The sequence below is a fragment of the Zea mays genome, chromosome 5 (assembly GCF_902167145.1).
Source record: "Zea mays cultivar B73 chromosome 5, Zm-B73-REFERENCE-NAM-5.0, whole genome shotgun sequence".
NCBI lineage: Eukaryota > Viridiplantae > Streptophyta > Magnoliopsida > Poales > Poaceae > Zea > Zea mays.
This window is the reverse complement of record NC_050100.1, coordinates 218,335,373-218,359,870: the sequence shown is the minus strand read 5'-3', so window position 1 is coordinate 218,359,870 and position 24,498 is coordinate 218,335,373. Positions and strand designations below refer to the sequence as shown.

General features: G+C 36.3%; 1 protein-coding gene and 4 non-coding genes across 5 annotated transcripts in view; 2 read left to right on the top strand and 3 right to left on the bottom strand.

The window, feature by feature from the left end:
- Positions 1-3,490: 3,490 nt before the first annotated feature.
- TRNAT-GGU (transfer RNA threonine (anticodon GGU)) lies at positions 3,491-3,562 on the bottom strand. Its single transcript has one exon. It is a non-coding gene; the product is annotated as a tRNA-Thr (tRNA).
- A 2,735-nt stretch (positions 3,563-6,297) lies between these two features.
- Positions 6,298-6,371, top strand: TRNAM-CAU (transfer RNA methionine (anticodon CAU)). Its single transcript has one exon. It is a non-coding gene; the product is annotated as a tRNA-Met (tRNA).
- A 484-nt stretch (positions 6,372-6,855) lies between these two features.
- On the bottom strand, positions 6,856-6,926 carry TRNAG-GCC (transfer RNA glycine (anticodon GCC)). Its single transcript has one exon. It is a non-coding gene; the product is annotated as a tRNA-Gly (tRNA).
- Positions 6,927-11,327: 4,401 nt separating this feature from the next.
- TRNAS-GCU (transfer RNA serine (anticodon GCU)) lies at positions 11,328-11,415 on the top strand. The gene has a single exon. It is a non-coding gene; the product is annotated as a tRNA-Ser (tRNA).
- Positions 11,416-22,387: 10,972 nt separating this feature from the next.
- Positions 22,388-24,498, bottom strand: part of LOC118471969 (NAD(P)H-quinone oxidoreductase subunit 2 A, chloroplastic-like) — a 4,815-nt gene continuing 2,704 nt past the window's right edge. The window contains exon 2 of the mRNA XM_035958906.1: positions 22,388-24,498. This exon is cut by the window's right edge and continues 2,583 nt beyond it. The gene's annotated coding sequence lies outside the window, so the exon portion shown is untranslated.

Here is a 24,498-nt window from a genome sequence, read left to right as displayed (position 1 = left end):
CTTATAAAAAAGGTAACAAACGAAAGAAAAAATCTCTCTATTCCCGCGTCTTCTATTCAGAGCATCCCCTACTCTTTTTTAGGGAAAGAGCGATGTATCATATTTCTACTTAATGCTCTCCAATTCTACCAGAAATCATATAAGAATTTGTTAGGAGTAAATTCCTTTAACGGATTCATCCATAGTCTTAGGGCAGAATGGCCTTTTGACTCTGTACCCTTGATTCCACTATGATTATTGATCAATAGTAGAAGAATTCTTTCATAGAAATAGGAGACATAATTTACATGGATATAGTAAGTCTCACTTGGGCTGCTTTAATGGTAGTCTTTACATTTTCTCTTTCGCTAGTAGTATGGGGGAGGAGTGGACTCTAGGGATACTACCAATTGATTGAGTAGTCGAATTGTAGTATCAACTCTTTTCTTTAATTGATCGTTTTGCATTAATAATTTTGCCAACTTTATTTTTTCTCTCTTTCTTTAGTTTTGTTTCACTCTTGTAAGAAACTCTTTTAAGAAAGTAAGAAAGAGTCGTTCTATTCCAGTATAATAGAATAGAAAGGGCGATTATAGTAATTCATAACTTCTATTCTACTAGAAATTATGAGTAAAAAGAAAGTTCTATACATAAGAAAATTAGAACATAAGAAAATTAGACTTTCTTACACGAAGCTATTCACAATATATCGCACATTTTCCATTTATACTATTTTCTTATTCTTAGAAAATTTTTGATGTTCTTTTTTTTGAAGGATCTCGATTGAAGCATCTCGCACCTTTTTTAAGCATGAAAGATCCGTAGGTTTTTTCCTTTTACTTTTTTTCTTTTACTATAATCTATTCTAGTCTATTCTCGTATTATTTTTTCTCCCCCTCCTTGGATTCTTTCAATGAAGAATTATCTTCGATTTTTTTGATTTTGACTTGATTGAAATTAAGTGGATGCAGTGAAAAAAGAAGTTGAATTAGACTACTATTTCAATCTACTAATCGATTCTATGTAGATTCAAGATAATATAATAGAAAGAATCTAAAGTGTGGTAGAAAAAACTATATGTAGTTCTTTCTACCACACTTTATGATTCCAACCAGACCCTTTCATTTAAGACTTGGATTTTTTATTTTCTTTAATCCCTTTTTCATTTCTTCAATGATTAATTGGAATTCCAATTAATCATTTTGACTGGCTGTTTTTACATAAATAATAAGTAAAAAGGCAGTAGGAACTAGAATGAACAATGCTGTAGCAATAAATGCGAGAATATTTACTTCCATAACCTCTTTATTTATTTATTTTTTCACAATAACTCGGGATGTAATCCCATGGAGAGGAAAAAGGGGTATCCTGTAAATTCAAGGGGAGGACTTGCATTCTGATAATACTGAATCAATTCAATATTATGAATATTGCATCTATCAAATCAATTCATGGTGGATAGTGGAATAATATAACATAGGAAGATCTCTTATCCATACTAAGACCAAAATAGGTTTTTTGATTGGATTCGAAACCCCCTCTATTCTTTTTTCATTCTTTTCTACTTTTGCTTTTCTATATGTATAACCCAAATCTTTCTTATCTTATCCAATTTCACTTCCTTTTTCTTATAGTTATACATACAATTATGTATGTATTATATGACCAACTTTCTATGGGTCACATAGACATCCCAATAAGCAGTAGAAGTAGAAATGAGATGGAGAAAAGAGGATCTTAAATAAAAAGGATCCCATATTTAAATTTAGGAAAAAGAGCGTTTGCTTGGTTTTTATTTTATTAGGTTACTATCCATATACGCTTTTTGGGGTCTAAAGATGAGAGCAAATCCATAAAAAAAGGAGTCGGCAAATGGAGTGAGAATGAGGTGGATTCTTTCCAATTATATACACAAACAAAGTTGGAACTAGAAAATGGAAGGGGTGCGGTTTAACCCCCAAAAAGTAACTAATTAGATGAAATTCATTCTCTAACAATAAACGAATACGGTTTATGTATGGATTCCGGTAAAATACCGGTACTCGATTTCATAAGAGTCGAATAGGAAGTTAAGATGAGGGTGGTATCATCATAAAAATGGAGTAGTATCCTAAATTATACTAATCCACGTATGATATGTATGCCTTTCCTTATCAACCGGAAGTAGTGCAAAAAAAATTCTATACTGCACTGCTCTCTTTTTACTGAGAAATGCAAAAAAATAAAAGTGAAGTAAGGGTGCCCCATAGATATTTGATCTTGCCTCCTGTCCCCCCCCCCCTTTTTTTCATCAAAAATTTCCATGAAAAAAGAAAAGATGAATTTGTCCATTCATTGAACCCTAGTTCGGGACTGACGGGGCTCGAACCCGCAGCTTCCGCCTTGACAGGGCGGTGCTCTGACCAATTGAACTACAATCCCTGCGGGGTGTATGGCATGCCTATTCTTAAATAGAAGATTCGATCCGTCTGTCGTGCTCTAAGAAATAGACGAATCATATACTACATACCCGCATATCCTATGCGGGTATAGTGAGAGTGGCATAACTAGTATGTTGCGATTTTTTATCCCTAAAAATAAACGATAATCCGCTTTTCCATAAGAAAAGCTCTTTTCTTTGTCTTTTCTTTGTAAGACAAAGAATCAGAGAGATACAGATTAGAAATCAATTTCCCCGTTTCTCTTTATCCTTTATTTCTATAGATAATGCATCTTTTTTCTTCCATAAAAAAATAGATTTAGTTCATATTCACGAAGCCCTAAATTTTTGGGCCGAGCTGGATTTGAACCAGCGTAGACATATCGTCAACGAATTTACAGTCCGTCCCATTAACCGCTCGGGCATCGACCCAGGAAGAATTTTTTCTAGGCTTTTTGATAATCTATGATTAACCTCTTTTTATAATACTCCCTACCCCCAGGGGAAGTCGAATCCCCGCTGCCTCCTTGAAAGAGAGATGTCCTGAACCACTAGACGATGGGGGCATCACTAGACGATAGCACCATATACAACCACTCGTCATTATACTATAATGATAGTATGAGCAGTTTTTTGGAATTGTCAATATACTCTTCGAACTAGATCAAAGAAAAGAGTCTTTACTACTTTTCTGTTATGCTTTCATAGGATTTTTTTTAGTTGATGGTTAGGTTAATTCACGGAGCATCCCCTACTTTTTAAGCTTTTTAAGGTTAAGGAAATTCGTTTAAAGGGTATAGAATACGAATAGACTAATAAAAAGGAATCTAAATTAGTTCAGTACAGGTATTGATTGCTATAACAGGAAAAAGAGTCCAATTTCATTTTTTTTTTGTAATTTTAACTCTGTGCTTCGTTTAGTGTTCAGACCAAAATGTGGGCATCTCGCACTAAACTAAGTCATAAAATTGCAAAAAAAAAAATGGAGACATTTTCAAAAAAGAAATGAATGAATTTAGTAGAAAAGTACTTTATCGGATTCGAACCGATGACTTCTGTCTTACCAAGGCATTATTCTACCACTAAGCGAAAAGCCCTTTATCGGATTTGAACCGATGACTTATGCCTTACCATGGCATTACTCTACCACTGAGTTAAAAGGGCTTTTTATTCAATAATTAGCCACTTTCATTTACCATTATGGGTCTACTGCATAATGTACATATTACATGTATATATTAATGTACATAATATATGTATATATAGAGATATGTAGAGATTTTCTTTTCTATATATCGAGATCGAGATATCGAAGTTTATTTATGGCGAGGTTTAAAATCTTGAGAAAATTAAGAAAAATAAGAAAATCTTTCATATTATCTCTTATCACTTGCACAAAGTATAGGTATTTATTATTATATAAATAAATACATATACATATCATGTATAATAAAATACATGAACAGAGAATTGACACACCCAAAAATTATTATATATATCGGATACACTTGAAGAGGCTAAGTTCATAGGTATGTAAACACGATCTCGTACGACTCACCAAACCAAAGTCCGGAAGTTCCATTTTTTTGTTAAGAAGAGAACAAATATGTATCAATTGTTGAATCGGATACAACAATGGGCCAAAAAGGCCAAAGGGGCAATAAGAACTGCTGTTAAAAAAATGATAAACTTTTTTTTATCTTTAGGCTATTCACTTTTCACGTGCTCAGAATGTTCTGCAGAATTAGGGACTTTTTTCTTCTATTGGCTGATCTTATGATGAGAACTTTCTCCATTTATGTTTTATTTCCCCTAATTCTAATTGGGTGGGGTATAAAGGAATTTGCGCTCTTCATATACCCCTATGGCTGGATAGTAATTTTCAGTGATATACTTCTTATCTGTTTTGGTGAGAGATTGAAACAATTTTTAGCAGGCATCTTTTGGAAAAACTTTCGAGTTCAAAACTTTTTCATTTTTCTTAAAAAGTTTTGGACGGATTTGTTGAAACGATTTTCAACAGGTACCCCTTGGAAATGGGGTACTTGACTATTCTACAAGGATTATAGTGGATTTGGAACAAACTATGTTGGAGTTTTATCAACAATTTTATTCTAAAAAAAAGGGTTGGGAGTCGAATTTATACTGCAGAGTATCAAAATTATACTACTGCCTGCCCAACAAAAAATAAAAAGCATATCCTACATACCTAACTCCTCCAGGTTCAGGGTTTTCCGTTTCCGAACACTAGGAAAAGGGAGGATTCTAGATTTTCGATCCTAGGGTTAAAAGGAAGGGGATAGATACCCAATATGATTCTTAGGAGGAACGTTTGGTAATGGTTCTCTATGCTCTTTTTTATGTGTTCTTAGTTATATTCATCTTCTTTGATTCTTTTAAACAAGAATCTAATAAACTAGAATTGAGCGGAAAAGAAGAGAGGAAATTAGGAAATGGAGAGGATCGACTAACCAGCGATTCGTATCTGCTTTTCTTTTTAAGTTATTACTCTTTGTTGCTTCTCTCAAGCGATAGACGAAGTCTATGAAAAATTTTGGAAAGTCATCTCACTCCTTCCCTATGGCTCGCACTTCATGATACGTGGAGGAAGAAAACATCTTTCGCAATTTCTTTGTTCAATTCTGAACAAAAAAGAAAAGGAAGAAAGGGATTTATGGGGACTGTACTGCCTTTATATCTCTTAGTATATATTGTAGGAATAATTAAACGATTCCTTACAACAGTCTGGCACATTTACGTCCTCACAAATAATGATCCTTGTAGTCATAACCGTAGAATAGATCCTAATCGAAATGCATACATTTGGTTCATACGCTATTGGTATGGTAAGAAGAGATGTATTTTACAGACTAGAGAGGGGCTATCTAAATCCTAAAGTAAAGGTCCGCGATTGAAGTACCAACCGCCCACCGCCATGAACTTTCTCCTTTGATTCGATAAGGTGGAATTAGCCTCCTTCTCGAATGGCTACCCTTGACAAAGGGTAGCATTGGTATCATAATCTACATGTAGCGGGTATAGTTTAGTGGTAAAAGTGTGATTCGTTCTATTAATAACTGAATTTGAAATGATATACTTAAGGCATCCTTAAGTTTTTTTATATTCATATTCCGATGAAAACTTTAGTTCTTATAAAGGATTTAATCCTTTTCCTCTCAATAGCATATTGAGGAAGAATATACATTCTCCCGATTAGTATCCAAAGACTAATTGAATTTGCATCTAAAATACAAATTCGATTATGAGTACGTAGTCGCGAAGCATAATTTTGCATTGGATTAAGTATTCCGATAAGTATTCCGATTGAATAAATATGAGTAAAGGATCTATGGATGAAGATACAAAAAAGGTTATTTCCAATCGTAACTAAATCTTCTTTTGTTTTGTAGGAAATGGAAGCCCAATAGCTAAAAAACGATGGTTTTGGTTTACTAGAACCATCAGTATATTATATTGTTTCAGCTCGGTGGAAACCCAACTCTTTTCCTCAGGATCTCTTGAATGAAATTAGGGAACGAAGTAAGTAGATTAGATAGATATTTAGGAGAATTTCTATCTCCTATTCTATAGGGATCATCTAGAAAGCGAAGAGCTTTGGTTCCATTCAGACAGAAAAGCTGACATAGATGTTAAGTGGTGAGAATATCCATAAAGGAGTCGAATGAAATCAAAATTTCATGTTCGGATTTGAATTAGAGACGTCAAAAATAATCAACCAACGTCGACTATAACCCCTAGCCTTCCAAGCTAACGATGCGGGTTCGATTCCCGCTACCCGCTCCATTCTGTATAAAAAGACTATTCCATTTGTTTGTCTAGACATGGTAGAGACTTGTATTCCACCTTTTTCTTTCGTCCACCAGTTTTCGGCCCTACAGAGCGGAGTAGAGCAGTTTGGTAGCTCACGAGGCTCATAACCTTGAGGTCACGGGTTCGATTCCCGTCTCCGCACTTAGCAGTCCGTATAAATGGACTATTCTATTTGTATATATATGATAGAGGGCTATATCCAACTCTTTTTTTTATTTAGCAGGCAGAAAAAAAAATGAAAGAAAAGCATAGCCTATCCCCCTTTCAAAACCGTTTGTCTCTTGTTTGTCTCGGCGAATCCCCGGTTTAGGGAACTTTCTTAGAAAGTTGGATTTGCACCCTCGAAGCACTCTTTTTTTTTTGAGTCGGGTGCAAAGGAAGGATAAGATAGGAAGGGGTACAGTACTAGACTAACAACTACTTAATTTAATATTCATTTAATATTAAATAGTAATTTAATAGAAGTAGTTAAGTAGTCATTTACTATAATAATTTACTATATTAAAAATAAATATATATAATTTACTATAATATAAACTATAATATTAAATATAAACTATAATATTAAGTAGTTAAGTAGTCAACTAGACTGAATTTTTTATCATAGCACCTTACTAAATTAAGCTGGCGAGCGACGGGAATCGAACCCGTATCTTCTCCTTGGCAAGGAGATGTTTTACCACTGAACTACGCTCGCTACATTGAACTACGCTTGCTACGTCCTATATTTTATAGGGTATATCCACCTGGGTCGACCGTCTATGTCTGGGTCGACCGTCTATGTCTGGGTCGACCGTTTCATTTTCTATTAGAGTTTTCTTTTTATTAACTGTCTATCAATCAATATTCTAATGGCAATAGAATTTCATAATAATGAAAGAGAAGAGGTAATAATTCGGAACGAAAATAGCATTTTAATGTGTATAAAAATCCTAATTTTTTCGAAAAAGGGCCTTTCTTTTTATTTATTTTGTATCGGGTTACTAAATACTAAACAAATTCAAGAAATAAGAGAATTCAGAATAGCTACCAGAAAGACTAATCCAATCCATAATGATGTACCGGAAAATACAACGTTTTTATTATTTGACCAACCATCAGGAGAAGCAAATACAAGGGGTACACTAATTACTAAAACTGAGGAAGTCGCAATTAATGCAAAAACAGCTAATTGGAAAGCAATATTCATATTTATAATCCTCCAAACTACCTTCAAATAAAGTTGACTACATATTTCTATTTGATCCCTCACTTAATCAAAATTGTATGAAAATACAAGAAGTAGGAGGGGTTTAATCATGAATCCATTGATTCTTCTTTTTATTAAAACTTTTTCCTTACCGCTTTATACAGAGATATATTGAAAGTGGACTTGCATCTGAGATGAGTTAGTAGATCATTTCATATAGCTATGTTCTATTTGTAGGAATAAAATAGGGATTGGGCTGTGGAGAGATGGATGAGTGGTTGATAGCTCCGGTCTTGAAAACCGGTATAGTTCTAGGAACTATCGAGGGTTCGAATCCCTCTCTCTCCTTTTGTATATTGAATACATTTGCTTCTTTCTATCTATGTTTTTCTTTGTGCAGCCCCCTTATATCATTCTTTCATAAAAAAGCATGAATGGCTCGGCTAGATGGAATAACCGAGCCAGAACAGAAAAAAACTAGAACAGGTATAAATAAAAAATCTTAGTTAAGAGGGGTCATGTAAAGAACAGGTTCCAAATCGCGATCAATTCCCTTTTCAAAGCCTGCTGCAGCAGCTCGGGCTCTTCCTGCATGCCACAAATGGCCCACAAAAAAGAAGAATCCTAGAACAAAATGGGAGGTCGCTAACCAACTTCTAGGGGAGACATAATTAACAGCATTGATCTCGGTAGCTACGCCACCCACGGAATTTAAAGAGCCTAAAGGAGCATGGGTCATATATTCTGCTGAACGTCGTTCTTGCCAAGGTTGGATGTCTTTTTTCAACCTACTCAAGTCCAAACCGTTGGGGCCCCTTAGAGGTTCTAACCACGGAGCACGAAGGTCCCAAAAACGCATAGTTTCCCCTCCAAAAATAACCTCTCCCGTTGGGGAACGCATTAGATATTTACCTAAACCCGTCGGTCCTTGGGCAGACCCTACATTAGCTCCAAGACGCTGGTCTCTAACTAGAAAAGTAAATGCTTGAGCTTGAGAAGCTTCTGGTCCAGTGGGCCCGTAAAACTCACTTGGATAAGCCGTATTATTGAACCAGACAAAACAACAAGCGATAAAACCAAAAACAGATAAAGCACCTAAACTATAAGACAAGTAAGCTTCGCCAGACCATACAAATGCACGGCGAGCCCATGCAAAGGGTTTGGTTAAGATATGCCAAATTCCGCCAAGTACACAAATGGAACCCAACCATACATGTCCCCCAATTATATCTTCTAAATCATCCACACTAACAATCCATCCTTCTCCCCCAAAAGGGGATTTTAGTAAATAACCAAATATAACACCGGGGCTAAGGGTCAAATTGGTAATTTTTCTTACATCCCCCCCCCGGGGGCCCAGGTATCATATACGCCGCCAAAATAAAGAGCCTTGAGTACTAGAAGAAAAGCACCTAGACCTAACAAAATTAAGTGAATACCCAAAATTGTAGTCATTTTATTTCTATCTTTCCATACATAACCAAAGAATGGAAAAGATTCTTCAAGAGTCTCGGGTCCCAGAAGCGCGTGATAAATGCCACCGAAGCCTAAGACTGCGGAGGAAATTAAGTGAAGTACTCCGGATACAAAGTAAGGAAAAGTATCTAGAACTTCTCCCCCCGGCCCTACTCCCCAACCTAGAGTAGCTAAGTGCGGAAGTAAAATCAACCCTTGTTCATACATGGGCTTTTCTGGTACGAAATGGGCCACTTCAAATAGGTTCATTGCTCCGGCCCAGAATACGATTAATCCGGCATGGGCTACATGAGCTCCAAGTAGTTTACCGGACAAATTGATAAGTCTGGCATTCCCAGCCCACCAAGCAAAGCCGGTGGTTTCTTGGTCACGACCAGCTAAAACGAAAGTTCCATTAAAGAGCGTTTCCACGTGGTAGAACCTCCTCAGGGAATATAAGATTTTCATGAGGCTGATCCTGAGCTGCCATCCACGCACGAATACCCTCGTTTAAAAGAATATTTTTGGTGTAGAAAGTCTCAAATTCAGGATCTTCCGCTGCACGGATTTCCTGGGAAACGAAGTCATAGGCACGTAGGTTCAGAGCCAGACCAACTACGCCAATAGCACTCATCCATAAACCGGTGACGGGTACAAATAGCATAAAGAAATGTAACCAACGTTTATTGGAAAAAGCAACACCAAAGATTTGGGACCAAAAGCGGTTAGCAGTGACCATTGAATAAGTTTCTTCAGCTTGAGTTGGGTTAAAAGCACGGAAGGTATTTGCACCATCGCCATCTTCGAATAGAGTGTTTTCTACGGTAGCCCCGTGGATAGCGCATAGCAGAGCTGCGCCTAATACTCCGGCAACTCCCATCATATGAAATGGGTTCAACGTCCAATTATGAAATCCTTGGAAGAAAAGGATGAACCGAAATATAGCTGCTACGCCAAAACTCGGCGCAAAGAACCAACCAGATTGTCCCAGTGGATAAATAAGGAATACGGAAACAAAAACAGCGATTGGACCAGAGAATGAAATTGCATTATAAGGCCGCAATTGAACAGACCGAGCAAGTTCAAATTGACGTAGCATGAAACCTATTAGTGCAAAAGCTCCATGGAGAGCGACAAAAGTCCAAAGACCACCTAATTGACACCAACGAGTAAAATCTCCCTGTGCTTCCGGTCCCCATAGTAGCAACAAAGAGTGTGCTAAACTATTGGCAGGTGTGGAAACCGCCGCGGTTAAGAAATTGCAACCTTCCAAATAGGAACTAGCCAATCCATGGGTATACCAAGAAGTTACAAAAGTAGTCCCTGTAAACCAACCCCCTAAAGCGAAATAAGCACAAGGAAAGAGCAATAAGCCGGACCATCCTACAAAAACGAAACGGTCCCTTCGTAACCAGTCGTCCATAATATCAAATAGATCGTTTTCTTCTTTAGTAACTCTACCAACGGCTATAGTCATAGTGATCCTCCTATTCAATTACTTCAACCATTTTCGAGCACCTCATATTACTTCCAGGGCATACGATAGTTTGATTATCTGTGGACGATTTCTTTCTCGTTCAATGCCCTTTTTCAGTCGTCTCGAAGATAGAAATTTTGCATTTTTATCTATGGGGTCACAACCCAGGTCGTGCTAAATCCACAAATTTCATTTAATTCATTTTTCTTATACTATAGAAAAGAAATAAAGAAATAAACATTTGAATTCAGCATTATTCCATGATTTCTATTTCAAAGCCCATTTTTTAAGGGAAAACCCCTCTTTTCTCATTCGCTCTCTATTGCATGGGTGGAAGAACAAAAATGGAATTCTGAAAAAAAAAGAAAGATATTGAAAAGAAAAATTGACTTTTGAAACCCTTTATTTATTATGTGTAACGGAAAAGAGTTGCGATTTCTTCTTATTCCTATAGAACGTCTAGTAACAAGAATATGAAATCGTAAATAGCGAAAAATTCTTGCCTTGCGCGATCTAAGTCTAAGGAAATACAAAAATGCGCTTATACACCAATTTCATCCACATCGAATTTATATATCAGAATAGCAGATAGAGGCATTATTCAAGGGGTCAGGTCTACTTACTTTATCTTTCTTTCCCATTTTATTGTGGGTTTGATAAGAACCTTTTTTGCTTTGTGGATAAATAAAAAAAAGAGTTTTTTTTAACCCGCTTGTTTTATTCTAACAAATTCTATATGGAACTGCCCGCTGAAGAGAAAAAAGATCTGATTGTCTTTCAGCCTATATCGAATTTTGGAAAGAAAAAACCAGAATTTTCTTCTTTTTTTTATTAACATTAAGAAAAAAGAATATAATTAAAATGGAATTGGCAATATAATTTTTATGCACTTTTGAAATGAAAGAAAAAGGAAGGATTTTTGACAATCGTTATTTCTTGCCTCTGCCATATCATGAAAACCTTTCGATTTGGAACGGGGAGAGATGGCTGAGTGGACTAAAGCGGCGGATTGCTAATCCGTTGTACAATTTTTTTGTACCGAGGGTTCGAATCCCTCTCTTTCCGCCCCCTCGGATCATTTGGGACTTTCGAATTGTAAGGAATTCTGACCCCCGGATTTTCTCATAAATAAATGTACGAAATAAATCCAATTTAAATTTATAAGAAAAAATTCCAAAAAATTTTTGATTTTTACTCCTCACGCCCAGGATTACGTCCTGGGTCATTAGATAAGAATCCAAAGATAAAGAGGGAAACAAAGAATATCACTACTGTATAAACAAAAAGTTTGAGAGTAAGCATTACATAATCTCCAAAAATTTTTTTGTTAAGGAATAGATTACCCATTTTTCCTTACCACACGGATCCACTAGGATGGGTTTTCTTTATTTTGACACCTAAAAATGCAAAAATCAATTCTTAAAAAAATTGCAAGAATTGCTTTATAATAAGCACTCTTATCAATATCAAAAATTAGTTTAGGTATTGTGTGGGTACCTAAAGGTACCTGTTCAACGTAGGCGCAGGGGTAGAAAGGCTGATCAAAATTTATTGCTGCAGCTATACATTCAATGTAGAAGAATTTTTATTTTAGAATCGAAGGTTCATAATATAAGACTTCTCGGCTCTTATCCATTTTTTTTTTTTGAATGAATACATCATTCAATTTGGCAGGCAGAATAGTAAAGATTTCATCGAAAACTTACAGCAGCTTGCCAAACAAACGCTAATAGAAAAAAGAGTACAGGTATGACAGGCATAACATCCACGATTGGGTTGAAAATGGCATAAGCTTCGGGTAATTTGGCGAAGAAAAAGCTAGTCGGACAAAGAACAGAATTAAAACAGATACAGGTTAAACTAAGTATATTAGGCATAACAAGCATTTCATTCTTGTAGAGTAGATAATTGGATTTTGATTGAGTTATTTTTATAAGGGAAAAAGCAAAAGAAAAGGTAGATTCCAAATCCTTTTTTCTTCGGACTTTCCCAAACACAAAATACCTCCTTGTATTCGCATTCTCAAATGAGAATGGAAGAAATTCGACTTTCATATAATATCTTAATAGAATTCCATGTAATGATCAATGCATTTTTTGGATTCTATATTATCTGCATGTCTAGAATCCTAGCAAGAAAATATCCCTCATTTTTTAGGTAATTGAAGTGGGATTGACGAATAATATATAAAAATAATAGTGTTTATTAGTGTTTCATAAAACGAAATGACATGGGGCGTGGCCAAGTGGTAAGGCAGCGGGTTTTGGTCCCGTTACTCGGAGGTTCGAATCCTTTCGTCCCAGATTTTTTCTGATGAAGCGAAAGATAGAATCGTATTGTGCCCTGCACGACACAAAAGTTTATTAAAGAGAATAATTATCTCTTATGAACTCGTAGATTAGATGCATTTCTAAGCATTTTTTTCTTTCTCAGAAAACAAAAAATAAAGTGTCAAGTCCAGTCAAATTTAATATCTTTATTTTCATGAAAAATTTTTGTCTATCAGGCACATTCAGGATATGCCCCTACTACTCATTACTCATATGTGTTTTGAATATGTGTTTTGAAATTGGAACTTTTTGGATAAACTTTATACCCCGTATCTATGAAGTGGGAATTCTTACAGGATCCATTTGACACCCAATATGAAAGAAAAGAAGTACCCCCTATTTATTTTCCCAAAACTAAAGAACTAAAGTAAGTAAAAAAAATTAATGAGGTAAAACACTGTATAGAAAATGAGACCTATCCCTTTATGATAGAGATAGATTTTTGTTGTATTATTTGTTTTCTTGTATTATTAGTAAAAAAGAAGCGTCCTTCTTTTCTTTGGTTAAGCGAAAACGATCTCGATCTGTGATTCTTTAAATATCCAGAATGATCCATTTCGGTAAGGTTAAGGTAAGAACTGTTCGTTGGATAGAATGGATTCGAAAAAATCGTACTTTTCTTATTTTTTATTTTGAGTTCTTTCTTTTGTTATTCGAGTCGGAGAAGTATGAGAATTTTAGAACTACTCAAAAACGACCAATCTTTTCATTGGCATAGCTTATTTGTTTATATAGTTAATTGTTTTTGTTACAGAAAAATAGATTAATTCATTAAATTAATTCCACTTTTTTTGAGGTTGATAGTTTATTTGTTGGGAAAGAGTGGATCCTTCTCATTTCAGGATTAATCATCTTGAGTTCTCTGTTGAAAATGGAAATTCAATAATAATAATAAATAAGTCTTAAGTAAACTATTTTATTCCTCTTTTTCGAACTATGTTTCATTCATATGATAGAATATGGGTTTAAATAAATTGTATCTTTGCAGAGTGTTCCCCGATAAATACTTATTTCTTTTATCCAATTTTCTCCATAGATAGTAGGTTTGAATTAGTATACAAAAGCAATGACTATTCATGATTCCATCCATATTGGATCAATTCTCGATACCATTTTGCAATGAAATTAGAGGAATGTTATGGTAAAACTTCGTTTAAAACGATGTGGTAGAAAGCAACGTGCGACTTGAAGGACATGATCGATTGTGGATTTGCCTATCCATCATTTTCCATAGTAATGAAAATGCTCTTGGCTCGACATAGTCTGTTCTATTCGCCCCGAACCGAATTTTCGCTGGGTTGTTTGTAAGTAAAGTAAATAGTACACGATGGAGCTCGAGAGGACAGAATTTCTTTTTGATCAAGGGAAAGAATCTAGGGTTAGTGAAAACTAATAAATTAGGCCAACTTTGTCAGTCTATCCTTAATATAGAAATCAAAAGGTTAAAATAAGAAAAAGTCTAATTTTGGAAGATTGGAAAAACTTTTTTGATGAAAAGTCTATCTGAATCAATTGTTCATATTTGATTTCTATAGAAGAGTGAAATGCTTTATCGAAGGAAATAAGAAAAAAGAAAGGGTATGTTGCTACTCTTTTGAAAGAAAAAAGAATAGGAGTTCCCGAAGTAATGTCTAAACCCAAGGATTTCACAAATCAAAGATAAAGGATTCCGGAACAAGTAAACACGATTTTCAACCGTCTCAACAATAGAATTAGATCTGAATAAGGAATAAAAGTCAATTTGTTCGAGATGAGATAAAGAAAAGAGTTTAGAGACGACTCAAAAAATTTCGAAGGGTTTTTCTTTTGAAGTTTGTCAGTAAAAATTAGCCAACTTGAGTCATGAGTATAAATGAAATTTGTTTTTTCTTTTCTTTAAGGAAATTAATGCAAGTCATAATCAAATTTCTATCTATTTGCATTATAGACAGATTGCATTATAGACAGAAATTCGAATCATTTTCTCGAGCCGTATGAGGAGAAAACCTCCTATACGTTTCTAGGGGGGGTTGTTTATCTACATCTATCCCAATAAGCTATCTATCGAATCGTTGCAATTGATGTTCGATCTCGAAGAGAAGGAAGAGATCTTCGAAAAGTAGGTTTTTATGATCCGATAAAGAATCAAACTTGTTTAAATGTTCCAGCTATTCTCTATTTCCTTGAAAAGGGTGCTCAACCTACAAGAACAGTTTATGATATTTTAAGGAAGGCAGAATTCTTTAAAGATAAAGAAAGAACTTTGAGTTAATTGAAGAACTAAATGAATAAAAAAGTAGGAGAGGGTCCTTAGTACCCCTTAATTATTTAGACACAATTTGCCTCTTTCTTAGTCCTATTTTTTTTTGCTGCATTTATGTCGTGCCAATCCAACAAAAGTCCCTATTTTATTTCCTTTTTATATCTAATTACATTGTATTTGCATTGACAAAGGTCTATTGAACAAATAGAATTTGTAGATAGATGGGTCTCTTTATTGTCACTCCATATTAGGTATTTCTGTCTACACTTCATTCAAATGATAGGGTTGCCCCTCTTGCATGTACTCTCATACACATACAAGATTATTTTACTTCTTTAAATTGCCAAAAAAATCACAATTTTGCCATTGTGATTGGGGCTGCTTTTTTTTTTACCCTTAGCCTTAGTGAAATTTAACCGGATCTGTTCATTTTTGTATTTGAGTGTTTTTAATGGATTAGAAAATCTTTCTTTTGATGTCTTGCTAATTCAATGTGGTATAATTTCATCGATTTTTAGATTTTGATCGTATCTAAGAGATCCTATTTTATCCGGGTTGCTAACTCAATGGTAGAGTACTCGGCTTTTAAGTGCGGCTATGATCTTTTACACATTTGGATGAAGCAACAAATTCGTCCAGACTCTTGGTAGAGTCTAGAAGACCACGACTGATCCTCAAAGGTAATGAATGGAAAAAATAGCATGTCGTAATAAAATCAATTTCTTTTTTTTTAATAAAAAAAATTCTGATTTTCTGGGTCTAGTGAATAAATGGATAGAGCCTGGCTCTAATTCTGGTAAAATAAAAAAAAAAGCAACGAGCTTAACTTCTTAATTGGTTAATTGGAAGGATTCCCCGATCTAATTAGACGTTAAAAATAGATTAGTGCCTAATGTGGGGAAAGGTTAGGTTTTCCTATGAATGGACCCTTTACTTTTTTTTTTAGAAATCCTAATTATTCTTGATTATGGATTGAAAAGAGATGTTATGAATTGAATGTGTAAAAGAAACAGTATATTGATAAAGAGACTGTATTCCAAAGTCAAAAGAGCGATTGGCCTGCAAAAATAAAAGATTTGTTCTTGTTTGTTTTATAATTAGAACAAACATAAACTAATTAGATAGAAAAGGAGCGGAAAAAGTTCTATGGATTAGACTCCCTTTCTTTCCTGGGTTTGTATTATGCAACACCTTGTTCTGACCATATTGCACTATGTATCATCATTTGATAAACCGAGAAATGCTTTTTTCTCTATTTCAAGTAGAAATACAAATGGAAAAATTCGAAGGGTATTCAGAAAAACAGAAATCTCGTCAACACTACTTCGTCTACCCACTTCTCTTTCAGGAATATATTTATGCATTTGCTCATGATTATGGATTAAATGGTTCCGAACCCGTGGAAATTTTTGGTTGTAATAACAAGAAATTTAGTTCACTACTTGTGAAACGTTTAATTATTCGAATGTATCAGCAGAATTTTTTAATTAATTCGGTTAATTATCCTAACCAAGATCGATTGTTGGATCACCGTAATTATTTTTATTCTGAGTTTTATTCTCAGATTCTATCTGAGGGGTTTGCGATCGTTGTAGAAATCCCACTCTCGCTAGGGCAACTATCTTGTCCGGAAGAAAAAGAAATACCAAATTTTCAAAATTTACAATCTATTCATTCAATATTTCCCTTTTTAGAAGACAAATTTTTGCATTTACATTATCTATCACATATAAAAATACCCTATCCTATCCATTTAGAAATCCTGGTTCAACTCCTTGAATACCGGATTCAAGATGTTCCCTCTTTGCATTTATTGCGATTCTTTCTCCACTATTATTCGAATTGGAATAGTTTTATTACTTCAATGAAATCCATTTTTCTTTTGAAAAAAGAAAATAAAAGACTATTTCGATTCCTATATAACTCTTATGTATCAGAATATGAATTTTTCTTGTTGTTTCTTCATAAACAATCTTCTTGCTTACGATTAACATCTTCTGGAACCTTTCTGGAACGAATCATCTTTTCTGGGAAGATGGAACATTTTGGTGTAATGTACCCGGGGTTTTTTCGGAAAACCATATGGTTCTTTATGGATCCTCTTATGCATTATGTTCGATATCAAGGAAAGGCAATTCTTGCATCAAAAGGCACTCTTCTTTTGAAGAAGAAATGGAAATCTTACCTTGTCAATTTCTCGCAATATTTTTTCTCTTTTTGGACTCAACCACAAAGGATTCGTCTAAACCAATTAACAAACTCTTGCTTCGATTTTCTGGGGTACCTTTCAAGTGTACCAATAAATACTTTGTTAGTAAGGAATCAAATGCTGGAGAATTCTTTTCTAATAGATACTCGAATGAAAAAATTCGATACCACAGTCCTTGCAACTCCCCTTGTCGGATCCTTATCAAAAGCTCAATTTTGTACTGGATCGGGGCATCCTATTAGTAAACCCGTTTGGACTGATTTATCAGATTGGGATATTCTTGATCGTTTTGGTCGGATATGTAGAAATATTTTTCATTATCATAGTGGATCTTCGAAAAAACAGACTTTGTATCGACTAAAATATATACTTCGACTTTCATGTGCTAGAACTTTAGCTCGTAAACATAAAAGTACGGTACGAACTTTTATGCAACGATTGGGTTCGGTATTTTTAGAAGAATTTTTTACGGAAGAAGAGCAAGTTTTTTCTTTGATGTTCACCAAAACAATTCACTTTTCTTTCCATGGATCACACAGTGAGCGTATTTGGTATTTGGATATTATCCGTATCAATGACCTGGTGAATCCTCTTACTCTTAATTAATCATTAGACAAAATTAATAAACTAGAAAAGATCGATATCAAGATAAAACTTGCACATTTTCCATTCTGAAATGTTCCATAGTAGGTGAATCACTTTAACTAATTAAAAATTCTCAAAATTAGTGGACTTCCTCTTCGGAATAGAAATTGGCTATTTCCACATAGGGAAAGTCGTGTGCAATGAAAAATGCAAGCACGATTTGGGGAGGGGTTTTTTCTATTGTAACAAGGAAGAATTATCTACTCCATCCGACTAGTTCCGGGTTCGAGTCCCGGGCAACCCATATGGAAAATAGAAAAGAGCAATCTGAGTTTTTCATTTTTACTAACTTCATTTCCCAAATTTTTGGATTTGGTAAATGAAGTTATACGAAAATCCAATCGTTGGGGCTGGCTTGGTTGACATTGGTATATAGACTATGTTATACTGTTAAATAACAAGCCTTCTATTATCTATTTTCTTTCTAGTTAATACGTGTGCTTGGGAGTCCTTGCAATTTGAATAAACCAAGATCTTACCATGACTGCAATTTTAGAGAGACGCGAAAGTACAAGCCTGTGGGGTCGCTTCTGCAACTGGATAACTAGCACCGAAAACCGTCTTTACATTGGATGGTTCGGTGTTTTGATGATCCCTACCTTATTGACCGCAACTTCCGTATTTATTATCGCCTTCATCGCTGCTCCTCCAGTAGATATTGATGGTATTCGTGAGCCTGTTTCTGGTTCTTTACTTTATGGAAACAATATTATCTCTGGTGCTATTATTCCTACTTCTGCGGCGATCGGATTGCATTTTTACCCAATTTGGGAAGCTGCATCTGTTGATGAATGGTTATACAATGGCGGTCCTTATGAGCTAATTGTTCTACACTTCTTACTTGGTGTAGCTTGTTATATGGGTCGTGAGTGGGAACTTAGTTTCCGTCTGGGTATGCGCCCTTGGATTGCTGTTGCATATTCAGCTCCTGTTGCAGCTGCTACTGCTGTTTTCTTGATTTACCCTATTGGTCAAGGAAGTTTCTCTGATGGTATGCCTTTAGGAATATCTGGTACTTTCAACTTTATGATTGTATTCCAGGCAGAGCACAACATCCTTATGCATCCATTTCACATGTTAGGTGTAGCTGGTGTATTCGGCGGTTCCCTATTCAGTGCTATGCATGGTTCCTTGGTAACCTCTAGTTTGATCAGGGAAACCACTGAAAATGAGTCTGCTAATGAGGGTTACAAATTTGGTCAGGAAGAAGAGACTTATAATATTGTGGCTGCTCACGGTTATTTTGGTCGATTAATCTTCCAATATGCTAGTTTCAACAATTCTCGTTCTTTACACTTCTTCTTGGCTGCTTGGCCTGTAGTAGGGATCTGGTTCACTGCTTTAGGTATTAGTACTATGGCATTCAACCTAAATGGTTTCATTTTCAACCAATCTGTAGTTGATAGCCAAGGTCGCGTTATTAATACTTGGGCTGATATCATCAACCGTGCTAATCTTGGTATGGAGGTAATGCACGAACGTAATGCTCACAACTTCCCTCTAGACCTAGCTGCTCTTGAAGTTCCTTACCTTAATGGATAAGGTTTTTCTCCTAAACATATAGGAATTTTTGAAGGAAGGAAAGCCGGAAATACCCAATATCTTGTTCCAACAGGATATTGGGTATTTCTTTGTTTATTCTGAATCTTTCTATTCTGAATTCAATTAACGACGAGATTTAGTATCCTTTCTTGTACTTTCATAACTCGTGAAATGCCGAGTAGGCACGAATTCCCCCAATTTGCGACCTACCATAGGATTTGTTATGTAAATAGGTATATGTTCTTTTCCATTATGAATCGCGATTGTATGGCCAACCATTGCGGGTAGAATGCTAGATGCCCGGGACCACGTTACTATTATTTCTTTCTCCTCCTTCATATTGACCTTTTCGATTTTTGCCAATAAATGACGAGCTACAAAAGGATTCGTTTTTTTTCGTGTCACAGCTGATTACTCCTTTTTTTCATTTTAAAGAGTGGCATCCTATGTCCACTATCTCGATCGAGGTATGGAGGTCAGAATAAATAGAATAATAATGAATGGAAAAAAGAGAAAATCCTTTAGCTGGATAAGGGGCGGATGTAGCCAAGTGGATCAAGGCAGTGGATTGTGAATCCACCATGCGCGGGTTCAATTCCCGTCGTTCGCCCATCGCATTATTGCAAATTCCAAAAATGCAATTTTCCATATTCCTAGTTACGTATTTACTTACGGCGACGAAGAATAAAACTATCACTATATTTTTTCCTTTTCCTAGTTCTTCTTCCAAGCGCAGGATAACCCCAAGGGGTTGTGGGTTTTTTTCTACCAATGGGGGCTTTCCCTTCACCACCCCCATGGGGGTGGTCCACAGGGTTCATAACTACCCCTCTTACTACGGGGCGTTTACCTAGCCAACACTTAGATCCGGCTCTACCCAAACTTTTTTGGTTCACCCCAACATTACCCACTTGTCCGACTGTTGCTAAGCAGTTTTGGGATACCAAACGGACCTCCCCAGATGGTAATCTTAAAGTGGCCAATTTACCCTCTTTTGCAATCAGTTTCGCTACAGCACCTGCTGCTCTAGCTAATTGCCCACCCCTTCCACGTGTGATTTCTATGTTATGTATGGCCGTGCCTAAGGGCATATCGGTTGAAGTAGATTCTTCTTTTTTCTCAAAAAACCCCTTCCCAAACTGTACAAGCTTCTTCCAAAGCATACGGCTTTCTAGATGTATATGACGATCTCTAGACAGATGGATCTTATATGAATCGTATGATGAAGTACCACATGAGTGGATATATAGAAAAGGAATCCAAATCCGCCGAATCGCTCATGTTATGATCTTCTACATCCTAGGTCTCCGCGTTCCGTCATCTGGCTTATGTTCTTCATGTAGCATTCAGATCGAATGACTCTATGAAATTACGTCGATACTTCCACATATTATGGGTAACGTAGGAGACATCCCTATTTTCACCCGGGGGTCTTAATTACCACTGCTTAACTTTCAATTCGCCTCTGACCATCAAATTAAATGTGAATAACCCGTCCTCCTCTCTTTGAAACAAGGGGCGCTTCCGGTTCTGTGCGTGCTTCAAACAATTTTGTCTTCTCCATATTACCATATCTCTAGAGTCAATAATTTTCTATGAGGAACTACTGAACTCAATCACTTGCTGCCGTTACTCAACAGTTTTCTGTTGAGGTCTATCCCGTAGAGGTAGTCAAATTGGATCAGTGATCGATTTCTAGGTTTCGTCGTAAACCTAATTGGTTACTTCCAATTACGTAAATCAATAGTTCAAACCGCACTCAAAGGTAGGGCATTTCCCATTGATATAGGAACTTTTGTACCAGAAACAATAGTATCTCCAATTATAGCCCCTCTGGGATGTAAAATATATCTCTTCTCACCATCCCCATAGTGTATGAGACAAATGTATGCATTTCGATTAGGGTCGTATTCTATGGTTATGATTCTACCAGATATGTCTTTTTGATTCCGTCGAAAATCGATTTTACGGTATAGGCGCTTATGACCTCCCCCTCTATGCCTTGCGGTAATGATTCCTCTGGCATTACGACCTTTACCACAACGGTGCCGTCCATGGATCAATTTATTTCGTGGATTGGATTTCACTTGCCTGTCTACGGTTCCCTTGCGTGTGCTCGGGATAGGTGTTTTGTATAAATGTTTCGCCGTATTATTAAGTATTCTCCTTTAGTTCGTTTCTCTATCTAGAAGTGGAATAGAATAACCCGGTTGAAGGGTAATGATCATACGTCTGTAATGCATTGTATGTCCCAGAATAGGTCCCATTCTTCTACCCTTTCCGGGTAGTCGATGGCTATTCACAGCTACTACCTTAACACCAAAGAAGAGTTCGACCCAATGCTTTATTTCTGTCTTAGTGAATCCCGATTCGACATTAAAAGTATATTGATTCTTTCCCAATAAACGAAGACTCTTTTCTGTAAATACTGCGTATTTGATTCCATCCATAAATCGACTTTCCCCCCTATGCTCTGAGTTCCAGTATCGATAAGAATTCGAGTTCTTATTGTTCTTATGTTATGGTATGAATATACCATACCAATTCGTTATGTATGGATGATGGATGAGATTCCATGGATAGAGAGCCAATTCCAATAGACCGTTCCCGTTCGCGTGCATCCAGCAGGAATTGAACCCGCAAATTTACCAATTATGAGTTGGGCGCTTTAACCATTCAGCCATGGATGCTTAACAGGGATCATCGTACATCGTAAATAACCAATTTTCATATAGAAAGACATATCATAGAAAAATGAAATCGAAAATATTCGGAGATGACAAATATTCGGAGATGACTATGAAAACACCTCTCCGGATCCTCGAATTGAAAGAGAGACTGAGAGGGATCAAGAATCCTAATTCTCGCTATTTGGAATGGATCCAATTCTATTGAGTCTGACCCATAGTGATCATTTCTCTTTAGCAAAGAATGACCTTGGTTATCAAAGGATTGAACAACCGAGATCCATTTACTTATGATACCTAGTTGACATTGCTAACAAGGATCTAATGAATTATGAGTTTAATAGATTCTCTTTAGCAGAAAGACGTATATTCCTTGCTCATTATCAGACAATCACTTATTCCCAAACCTCGTGTGGGGCTAATCGTTTTCATTTACCATCTCATGGAAAACCCTTTTCGTTCCGCTTAGCCCTATCGGGTATTTTAGTGATAGGTTCTATAGGAACTGGACAATCCTATTTGGTCAAATACCTAACGAAAAATTCCTATTTTCCTTTCATTAAGGTACGAGGGCTTCTTATTCCACAAGAACGAAAGCACCTTTTCATTCTTTCATATACTAGGGGTTTTTACTTGGAAAAGACAATGTTCCATACTAAAGGATTCGGGTCCATAACCACGAGTTCCAGTGCACTAGATCTTGTAGCACTTAGCAACGAGGCCCTATCCATTAGTATTCCACATAAGAAATCCATTATAGAAACTAATACAATTAGATTAGCTCTTCATAGACAAACTTGGGGTTTGCGAGCCAAGATAAGACCGGCTCGGGATCATGGGACCCTTTTCTATCAGATAGGAGGGGATCTTGTACAAAATAGACTTCTAAGTAATAACCCCATAGATCCTATATCTATCTATATAAAGAGGCAATCGTGTCAGGAAGCGGCTTTTTCTTTGGCCAAACGGTACTTCGAACTTGGAACGAGCATGAAGAGATTAACGAGACTTCTTTCTCTTTTGAGTTTTTCTGGCGGACCGGTCGCGCAAGATCTTTGGTCTTCCCCCGGAACCGATGAAAAAGTGGGTCGCTTCTTATGGACTCGCTCAGAATGATTCTTCTCTATCTATAGTTCATGGCCTATTAGAAGTAGAAGGTGCTCTGGTGCAATCCTTACCGACAGAAAAAGATTGCAGTCGGGTTGATAATAATCGAGTGCCATTACTTCGTCGGTCCGAACCAAGGAATCCGTTAGAAATGTTTTGAAATGGATATTGTTCTCTCTTTGATTAGGGATGCTATATGAAAAGAAGTGGAGTTTGAAAAAGGGAACGGAATGGTCAAACCGGAACTGCTAGAGGAACGAATTTTCAATAGCATAACTTGGGCTCCTAGAATATGGGGCCCTTGGGACAATCTATTTGATTGCAGGGACAGGTACGCTGAATATGACTGGGGATTTTCCTATGGGTATTGGAGCGGGTCCAAGCAGATTAAAGAGGATGAGTTGTCAGAGACTGCTATTTATTCGAATTATTTCTGGTATATTTATCATAAAAAGGGGGAGGTGCAAGAGACTGATTCGGACTTCTTGCAGAGTGGAACAATGCAGTACCAGACACGAGATATATCTTTCAAAGAAGAAGGCTTTTTTCGAATAAGCCAATTGATTTGGGACCTTCGGATCCATTCTTTTTCCTATTCAAAGATCAGGCCTTTGTCTCTGTGTTTTCACATCGAGAATTCTTTGCAGATGAAGATGAAGAGATGGCAAAGCGGCTTAGTACCAGTACCTGGAGAAAAAAGCCTCCTAAACATATGGCTAGCAACTGGTTCACCAGGAGTACGCAAGAAAGGCAAAAGCACTACGAATTATTGATTTAGGAATGGGAATGGGCTAGAACCCTGGGCTCTTCCTTATATAATTAATGGTCTTTTCATTCTAATACTCTATCCGAGAGTTCTCAGTATTTAGCAAAGCTGTTCCTATCTAACGGAAGGCTCCTGGATCAAATGACAAAGACATTGTTTGTGGAGAAAGAGGTGGCTTTTCCCGGATGAAATGAAACATTTCATTTGTGTAACAGGAGAAAGATTTCCCACTCCTTAGCCGTAAAGATATGTGGCCATGAAAAAGGGAGGGGATTCAGTGGAACAGGATTGGCCGGGCGGTAGAGTCGTGGAAACACTTGTTGATTCCTATTTTGGACCCTAGCTCCATGGAACAATATGCTACTGCGGAAACATGGAAGAATTGCAATCTTAGATCAAAACACTATGTATGGGATGATATGAACTGCCTAAATAAGAATTCTTGAGCGTCGAATAACCTGAGTACTAACTACATCAAACAATTTGCATTAATGAAACTGTGTAAATCCACCGGATAATCAAAAATACGCATGTCTGATGAAATGGTTGTTGCTATCTGTTTCCATAACGAATCCTTGGTTTAACTGAATAAGTAAAGAAAATGGGCCCTTTCTCTTCGT